The following is an 8,795-nucleotide window of genomic DNA, read 5'->3' on the forward strand; positions in this document are numbered from 1 at the left end:
CCATCCACTTTTGCTCGCTTGCAGAGAGACTTTACTATTTTCACAGCCAACTCAGCCTTACCATTCGATTTTGGATGTCAGGGTGAGGATGTGACATAGGTAAAACCCCAGCTCGCTGCAAATCTCTGGAATTGCTCACAAGCAAACTGCGGGCCGTTATCAGTGATCACTCTGTCTGGCTGTCGATAACACACAAACTGGGCTTTGCAGCGCGTGATGACCATGTTGGCTGATAGATCTGGCTGCTGGTCGATTTCCCAGTAATCCGAGTAATGGTCTACAAGGATAAGAAAGTCATTGCCAGCATATGAGTAGATATCCATGCTCACTGTTTGCCATGGATGTGCTGGTATCTCATGTGACATCATAGATTCCTTCTGCTGGGTCCGTGCGTATTCATTGCATGCGGAGCAGTTCGCCACAAAGCCTTTTATTTCAGCTTTCACATTCAGCCAGAAGAGCATATCCCTGGCCCGTCTGTAACAGGCCTCGCCACCAATGTGGCTAGTGTGTATGCGTTTGAACAGTTCGGCTCTCAAGGCCTTTGGAATAATGACGCACTGCCCTCTGTACAGCACCCCTCTGTACACATTCAACTCATCCCTAAAGGGCCAGTATTCCCACACTGCCAATAGAGTGTCCTCCTTGAAGTCAAGCCACCCACCAAGGATCACCGATTTCAGCTCTTGAAATACATCATCTGTTTCTGTGTGCTGTGCTATTTGGCGGAATCTGAAGGCAGTAACATCCAGGTGCTGCTTGGTCTAGCTGTGAGTACTCTATCTGACTGCTGTTCATGGTACACACTGCATGTCGCACGTATGGGGTGTCTGACCCGCAGCACAGCGGTATAGTCCTGCTTAAAGCATCACTGACGTACATTTCAGGCCCAGGCTTGTACACAACATCGAGGTTGTAACATTACAGCTGCACCAATATACCCTGGAGATGTTTCGGTGTGCTCAGGAGGGGCTTTTTGAAGATGGTAATCAGTGGTTTATGGTTCATTTCTGCAGTGACTGTTTCCCTGCCATATGAGTATTGGTGGAATCTCTGACAAGCGAAAACTATGCTCAAGCGCTCTTTCTCTATTTGAGCGTAGTTTTGCTCTGTGTGTCAGCGCTCTCGAGGCAAAGGCCACAGGCTGCCGCCCTTGCAACAAGCAGCACCCCAGCCCAGTCATGCTACCGTCGCTCTGGATCGTAACAGGCTTTGTGACGTCATAGTACTTAAGAACAGAGGTGCTAGAGACCATCTGCTTTATTTCACGCACTACATCCTCATGCTTGGGCAACCAATGCCATTCAGTGTCCTTATCCAGGAGTCTGCAGAGTGGCTCACAGACCTCTGAGAGCTTTGGCAGGAATTTAGCAAGGTACATCACAAATCCAATGAAGCATTGTACCGCCTTCACACCAGTGGGTGTTGGCATCTCCAACACAGCCCGTGTTTTCTCTGGGTCGACTTTCAGTCCTTCCGAGGACAGTATGTGGCCATGGAAGTGGACAGCTTGGAGTTTGAATTGCAGCTTGCGCTCACTCAATCTGAGCTTCACGGCCCTGCATCGCTCCATGAGAACACACAAGCTGTTATCATGGTCCAGTTCCGCTTCTGCGTCCATGTCACCATACCCGACCACCAGAATGTCATCAGCTATTGGTTCAATGCCAGCCAGGCCTGATAGCAGTTCATGTTGCTTGCGTTGATAGATCTGCCCCAGACCAGGGGTGGACGAGAGGACGGGGAGGCACGAGAAAGCAATGGAGAAAAGGTGTGTCTTGAGACCGGATTGGAAGAATGGGAGGGATTCTGAGTCTCTAATGATTTGGGGGAGTGAGTTCCAGAGCCTGGGAGCTGCCCTGGAGAAGGCTTGGTCACCAAAGCCACGGAGGTTGGACCTGGGGGTAGAGAGAAGGGAGGCTGAGGTGGATCTGAGGGACCGAGAGGGTTGGGAGGGGGAGAGGAGATTGGTGAGGTATGGGGGAGCCAGTTTGTGAAGGGCTTTATAAGTAAGAACCATGATTTTGTTATTGGTCCGGTGGGAAAAGGGTAGCCGGTGAAGGTCTTTTAGGACTGGGGTGATGTGGTGCCAGGATTTGGTGAAAGTTAAAAGCCAGGCGGATGCATTCTGGACCATAGAGGAGTGAGTTGCAGTAATCAAGGCGGGAGGAGATGAAGGCATGGATCAGTATCTCAGCAGCAGGGCGTGTGAGAGAGGATCTTATTTTCGCAATGTTGCAAAGGTGGTAGAAGGAGGATTTGACCATTTGGTGGATATGTGGCTCAAGGGAGAGGGTGCGATCAAGGATCTCACCATGGTTGCGTGCCTGGGAGGAAGGGGAGACAGTAGTGCGATCGACGGTGAGTGCAATGTTGTTGATTTGGCTGAGATTGGACTTGGAGCCAGTGAAGAGGAGTTCAGTTTTGTCACTGTCGAGTTTGAGAAGGTTGGCTATGATGGCATAATTTGTCCAGAATACAATTTCAGCTTGGTTGTGCTCGGGTGTAATGCTGTTCCGGGTGACAGCTTCTCTCTGATCTTGCTGCTCATAACATTGCAAATGGCGCCTGTATCTATCTGACATGCCTGCCTTTTCCTATTCAGACGCAGGTGCACAAACTATTTGAGCCCCTGAGATTTCACAGTGCTAATGCATTCAGTGGCTAGGAACAGTCTATCACCAGTATCTGAGTCCCCTTCCCCTTGTTCCACATCTTCAAGCACATTCACTTTATTTTATTTTGTAGGACTTGCTTCTAGCCTGACATACTACAGCAAAGTGATGTGAAACGCCGCATGCTCGGCATGTCTTACCATAGGCTGGACATTGCTCTCTGCCCCGCTCGTGACTGTTTCCACGATATTTACAGGTCCAATGTGGGCCTCTCCCCACCATTTTCCCTTGATACGTTTCATGCGTTTCTCTGTCAGTTCCGCAAACCCGACAGATTTCAACTGCTGCAGTTAGCGTCAGGTCTCGTTGGCGTAGCAAGCGCCGCCCGACGTGCAACACTTAGCACGAGCTTGTCTCGAATCAGTCCGTCCTTTAACCCTCTGAACTCGCATGACGCCGCTCTTTCCCTTAGCCTCGTTAGAAAACTGTTCATCCGTTTCTTGTTTGCAACACCCGAACACGTACCTCTCGCAGATCATATTGTAGCGAAATCGGGAGGCAAACCACAGGAACTGCCGCGGCCGGGACGCGAACCCGTATCGCCCGCACTGCGGGAGACATCGCTGACCGCTCGACTTAAGGGTCAGACCCGTCACTCAATTACCAACGTGTCTACTTATCCATGCCCCTTACAATATTTTTCGCCGGCTCGCCCAGAGCATCCCAGATAGCAGTTGGGTCTTTCTTTTGCTCCTCGGCCAAAGTGAGGTTGTGCATGTAAATATGACGGCACTAGTTACCCATTAGCCGTCTCGGCGAGGCTGTCTGCACGTCTTCCGGCTTCTCGTGTGGACCCGTTGCTAGCAAAAAAATCCTCGAATTCTGCTCGAAAAACTTCCCAATTTCTTTGCTAAATCCCCGGACATTTGCATGCCCTTGCATGCTATTATTCGCCATGCGTGGATTTATTAGTTTATTTGGTCGCTAAACCGCTTCTGACACCATGTTTCAGCTCAACATTTTTTTACTGACAATCCCAGAACTCCCCACATACCGGACATCTATATACATACCGGATATATCGTCACGGCAACCTGGTTAACGCACTCACCATGCCTGTGCAGTGACCAGAGAACAAAGATTGGTAAAGTAGACTTGTCATTGAAAGGTTACCAGTTCATATCCGAGACTCTCCTCAGCTACCTCCTGGAGGACGGATCCACCCTTTGAAGGTCCTTTTGAGGCTTTCCCCATTTTTTTCCCTCGTGGGGGTTTCCCTTCCTCAGAAATTGGGGTTTAAGGATAGACGGTGTCATACATTAGTACATAAAATTCAATGTGACTGTAAAGCCCTCCAAGACTAAAGTGTGACTTAGAATTGACTCTGAAATAAGAATGTTAGCCACGCCAGTTTCCAAAGGACAGAAACGTTGGACTTGGTGGGTGGCCCACGACAAACCCCTCTGCAATGACCCATCATTGTGAAAGGAGGACGTCTAAACACAAGCTGTAAGGTAGGTGGAATGGACTCTCCCCTATCACGAGAGCTACACGCTCACTTCGTACAAGAGATGCCTCTAAACTCCTTTCCAGGCTAGCTTCCCCCCCCCCCCATAGATAGCCTCTTAGCATGACTTCTTTTCAATTGATCTGTGGCATCGTCCAGCCAAGTTGATTTAACCCTCTTATTACTGGCGTTATTGATGGGGATCTGTGATCTGCCTATTCTGCGCAGTACTTGGCAGGACATGTCCGCTTGGCTATGATATGAATAGTATTCAGGGCTCTAAGATGTCTGTAGGTTGAGACACAAATATATCTGCTTATTGCTGACTCTCCTATAAGTCACTTTGGATAAGTGTGTGCTAAATGAGATTTCCTAATCCCAAAAACACGTGAGCGCAATACATAGCGGCCAGCCATGGAGTCATTTTAGACTGAATCAACTGAGGGGTGCTCTCCCCTTTGCCAGCTTTGGCTATTGTAGTGTCCTTGGGCAAAGCCACAGAGCCCTTCCCCTCTCTCTGCTGAGGTTTTACCAACCAAATAGATTTAACTTCACAGGACCACAGTTAACCAATCGGCGAAATGCCTGGTGTTGTGGCAGCATACAGCACTTTTACCGCCGGGGTTAAGGGTTTGATTCCCGCTGGGGGCCACCCATATTATTGTCATTTTATTGTGAAGCAATTGTGTCCTATGAATAGAAAAGTGCTGCAGAAGTGTCATCATTCAAAATTAATTAATTAATCTATCCTGGCATCTTTTGTTGAATGACAGGTAGTTCGAATGATGAAACGTGTTTTATTTTGGCATTGTATTCATATTGTTATATTTCTGTTGTGATGGAAGCCTTTCCCCCGAAAAGGACTAATCCTTGTATTTATACCGCAGAGCCCTTAATCCCCCAAAATGCTTAAATACAGTTACTATATGGTTGACACTGTAGGAATGTGAACTACTGGGAAGCTGCCCGGTGGAAATGGGCAAAAGCGTATGACTGCCAGTTGGGGAAATTCTTAGAAACAGCTTGTGTAACTGGTTTACCCATAATTTGGGAGAAATAAAGAATAAATCATTCAGTAACAGTCTGACAAGTTTTTCAGTCTTCTGACTCTTCACAGAAACTACGCTATTCACCACTGTGCAGTTTGTATTAGTCAGCTGGTATGACACAATCACTGTGTTAGTGTGATGACAAGGCAGTTTCCAATACAGACGTACCTAATGAGATTTAACACCCTTCTGATAGCAGTAACCCAGATACGTGAGAAACACTGAACATTTTGGGGTCCAAATACCTGAATAGTCAGTGAGGCCCTCTTCTGGACAGAGGTTGTGGTTTGAGTTGGCTCGAGTGGCTCATCTGGCCAAAAAGGAACATCAAAAAGGTAAATTTGTGCTAAATCAACTAATCTCTCTCTCTCGCCACACATATATTTGTGTGTTTTGAGTTGATTGCAGAGGCCTTTGGACTGCTCTACATTTCAGAGCTGGTACATGAATAAACAAGCGAGCATTGCACTGCATAGTTGCCTACCCTGAAAAGAATAGCTGCTATCCATGCACTCCTCATTTCCAATAAGGGAAAATTTATTAGTCTCTCATAGTCTCTTTCCTTCGAATCAACATAGCCGTGTGGTCAGAGCGGTGGCCATTTTTATTTGAACCGCTGCTATTGCAAAGAACTGTGACCATTGTAGCCATGGATGTGGTTGTAGCGGGCTAACTTCCGTATAAACCGACTTGTGGTAAGTCCTGAGACCTGACAACAACCGCCATTTACTTTTGAACTACTCAAACGACCTCAGCAAACAATTCAATGTTTGTGAGGGACAGTGAGGAATTTTGGTGAGGAACAGTTCAATGTTTGTGAGGGACAGTGAGGATTTTTTTCAGTTCCTCACTGTCCCATGGAATTGTCCCCTCTGCCTACAAAACTGCTGCTGTCACCCCAATTCTCAAGAAACCCGGTCTTGATCCATCCTGCCTCAAACACTACCGGCCAATCTCCAACTCCCCTTCCTCTCGAAAACCCTGGAACGCATTGTTGTCACACAACTCCAAACCTACCTACACTCCAACAACCTACTTGAACCCCTCCAGCCTGGTTTTCGCCCTCTCCACAGCACTGAAACTGCACTCCTTGAAGTACTCAATGACCTCCTCACCAAATACAAGCACCAGCCCTACACACTAACCCCTGTAATTAAGTGTGTCTGTACCATATGCATAATGTGGGATAATAAGAAAACAAAATACCTTATTACAATGTTTGAAGATGACTGGATGGTCTATTTGCTGCCACCACCGGACATTTGGCACTAGCTTCCCACCAGTGGCCTGGTTGCGTCACCTCTACCTCCCTCCTACCTAAAGGAGAAATTACCTTCAGACCTTCCCAGTCAGGGAAACGAAGTCTTCATCACCCTTTCACCGCTGAATCACGTTCCTCTAAAAAGTTTTCCTCTTCCACTTTTTCAATCTTATTTCTGGGAAACAAAATCCCCCAATCCAACTCTCTCCTCATCACTAATTTTCCCTCTCGGCACCTTCCTCATTTTAGGTTCCCAGAATTCTTGTCAAGGCTCTGTTGCCGTGACCTTTGACCAACATACTATTGGTCCTTTCAGATGTTGGTGACCTGGGAATTCAATTCTATTCTACTTGGCACTTGTGCTCCTTGTGGGTTTCCCTGGAGAGGAGCGAAAACTAAATGCCTACAAAATGTAAACGTATGGTCAAACCAAACCTCGATACCTCGATGAGTAAGTAACTGGGTAATTTTGCAGTGCGTTTATTTTTCTTTTCAGATGTACTTACCCAGAAAGTTCTCAGATGACCTTTACCCAAAGACAGACCCCCCCCCAAACAAAAACAAAAACACACACACACAAAAAAAACCAAAATTGCTGAAATCTGACATTTATTCAGGTGGGAACATGAGAAACATCACTGTTAGAGCTCACACTGAACAAGCTCAAGTCCAGGGTTTGCCGGTAATATAATAGTGCCTCCTCACTGGGCCAGTGCATTTGTAATAACCTGAAATGACATACCTCCAACAACACATGGCAAAACATTTACAAAAATCTGTCATGTAATTATATATATATATATATATATATAAATAAGGGAATAGAGTGAAAATGATAATCAAGATGCTTGTGAACTAAACGGTGTTGTTGCAAATCACAATAGCTGCTGCAGTGCTTTCGATATGAGACAGCCTATGTACAGTTCATTTGCAGGCTAACGACTGGCTGTTGAGGAAGTGGATGAAACTGTTGCATGGTCTGGGAATTCTCCAAATAGGGTTTGTTTATCCTCTCTGATCTCCCAATGAGAAAATATCTCTGAATAGAGGTCTTTAATCCACGGGATTGTTTCACACATACACTACCGTTCAAAAGTTTGGGATCACCCAAACAATTTTGTGTTTTCCATGAAAAGTCACACTTATTCACCACCATATGTTGTGAAATGAATAGAAAATAGAGTCAAGACATTGACAAGGTTAGAAATAATGATTTGTATTTGAAATAAGATTTTTTTACATCAAACTTTGCTTTCGTCAAAGAATCCTCCATTTGCAGCAATTACAGCATTGCAGACCTTTGGCATTCTAGCTGTTAATTTGTTGAGGTAATCTGGAGAAATTGCACCCCACGCTTCCAGAAGCAGCTCCCACAAGTTGGATTGGTTGGATGGGCACTTCTTTGAGCAGATTGAGTTTCTGGAGCATCACATTTGTGGGGTCAATTAAACGCTCAAAATGGCCAGAAAAAGAGAACTTTCATCTGAAACTCGACAGTCTATTCTTGTTCTTAGAAATGAAGGCTATTCCATGCGAGAAATTGCTAAGAAATTGAAGATTTCCTACACCGGTGTGTACTACTCCCTTCAGAGGACAGCACAAACAGGCTCTAACCAGAGTAGAAAAAGAAGTGGGAGGCCGCGTTGCACAACTGAGCAAGAAGATAAGTACATTAGAGTCTCTAGTTTGAGAAACAGACGCCTCACAGGTCCCCAACTGGCATCTTCATTAAATAGTACCTGTTAGAGCCTGTTTGTGCTGTCCTCTGAAGGGAGTAGTACACATCGGTGTAGGAAATCTTCAATTTCTTAGCAATTTCTCGCATGGAATAGCCTTCATTTCTAAGAACAAGAATAGACTGTCGAGTTTCAGATGAAAGTTCTCTTTTTCTGGCCATTTTGAGCGTTTAATTGACCCCACAAATGTGATGCTCCAGAAACTCAATCTGCTCAAAGAAGTGCCCATCCAACCAATCCAACTTGTGGGAGCTGCTTCTGGAAGCGTGGGGTGCAATTTCTCCAGATTACCTCAACAAATTAACAGCTAGAATGCCAAAGGTCTGCAATGCTGTAATTGCTGCAAATGGAGGATTCTTTGACGAAAGCAAAGTTTGATGTAAAAAAAAATCTTATTTCAAATACAAATCATTATTTCTAACCTTGTCAATGTCTTGACTCTATTTTCTATTCATTTCACAACATATGGTGGTGAATAAGTGTGACTTTTCATGGAAAACACGAAATTGTTTGGGTGATCCCAAACTTTTGAACGGTAGTGTATATACGTATATACTTTCCACCTAGCTAAGATAAATCAGGCATCTGAAATACTGGCATTTGGTATGGGTACTGATTGAAGGAAGG

This window comes from Lampris incognitus, chromosome 11 (assembly GCF_029633865.1).
Source record: "Lampris incognitus isolate fLamInc1 chromosome 11, fLamInc1.hap2, whole genome shotgun sequence".
NCBI lineage: Eukaryota > Metazoa > Chordata > Actinopteri > Lampriformes > Lampridae > Lampris > Lampris incognitus.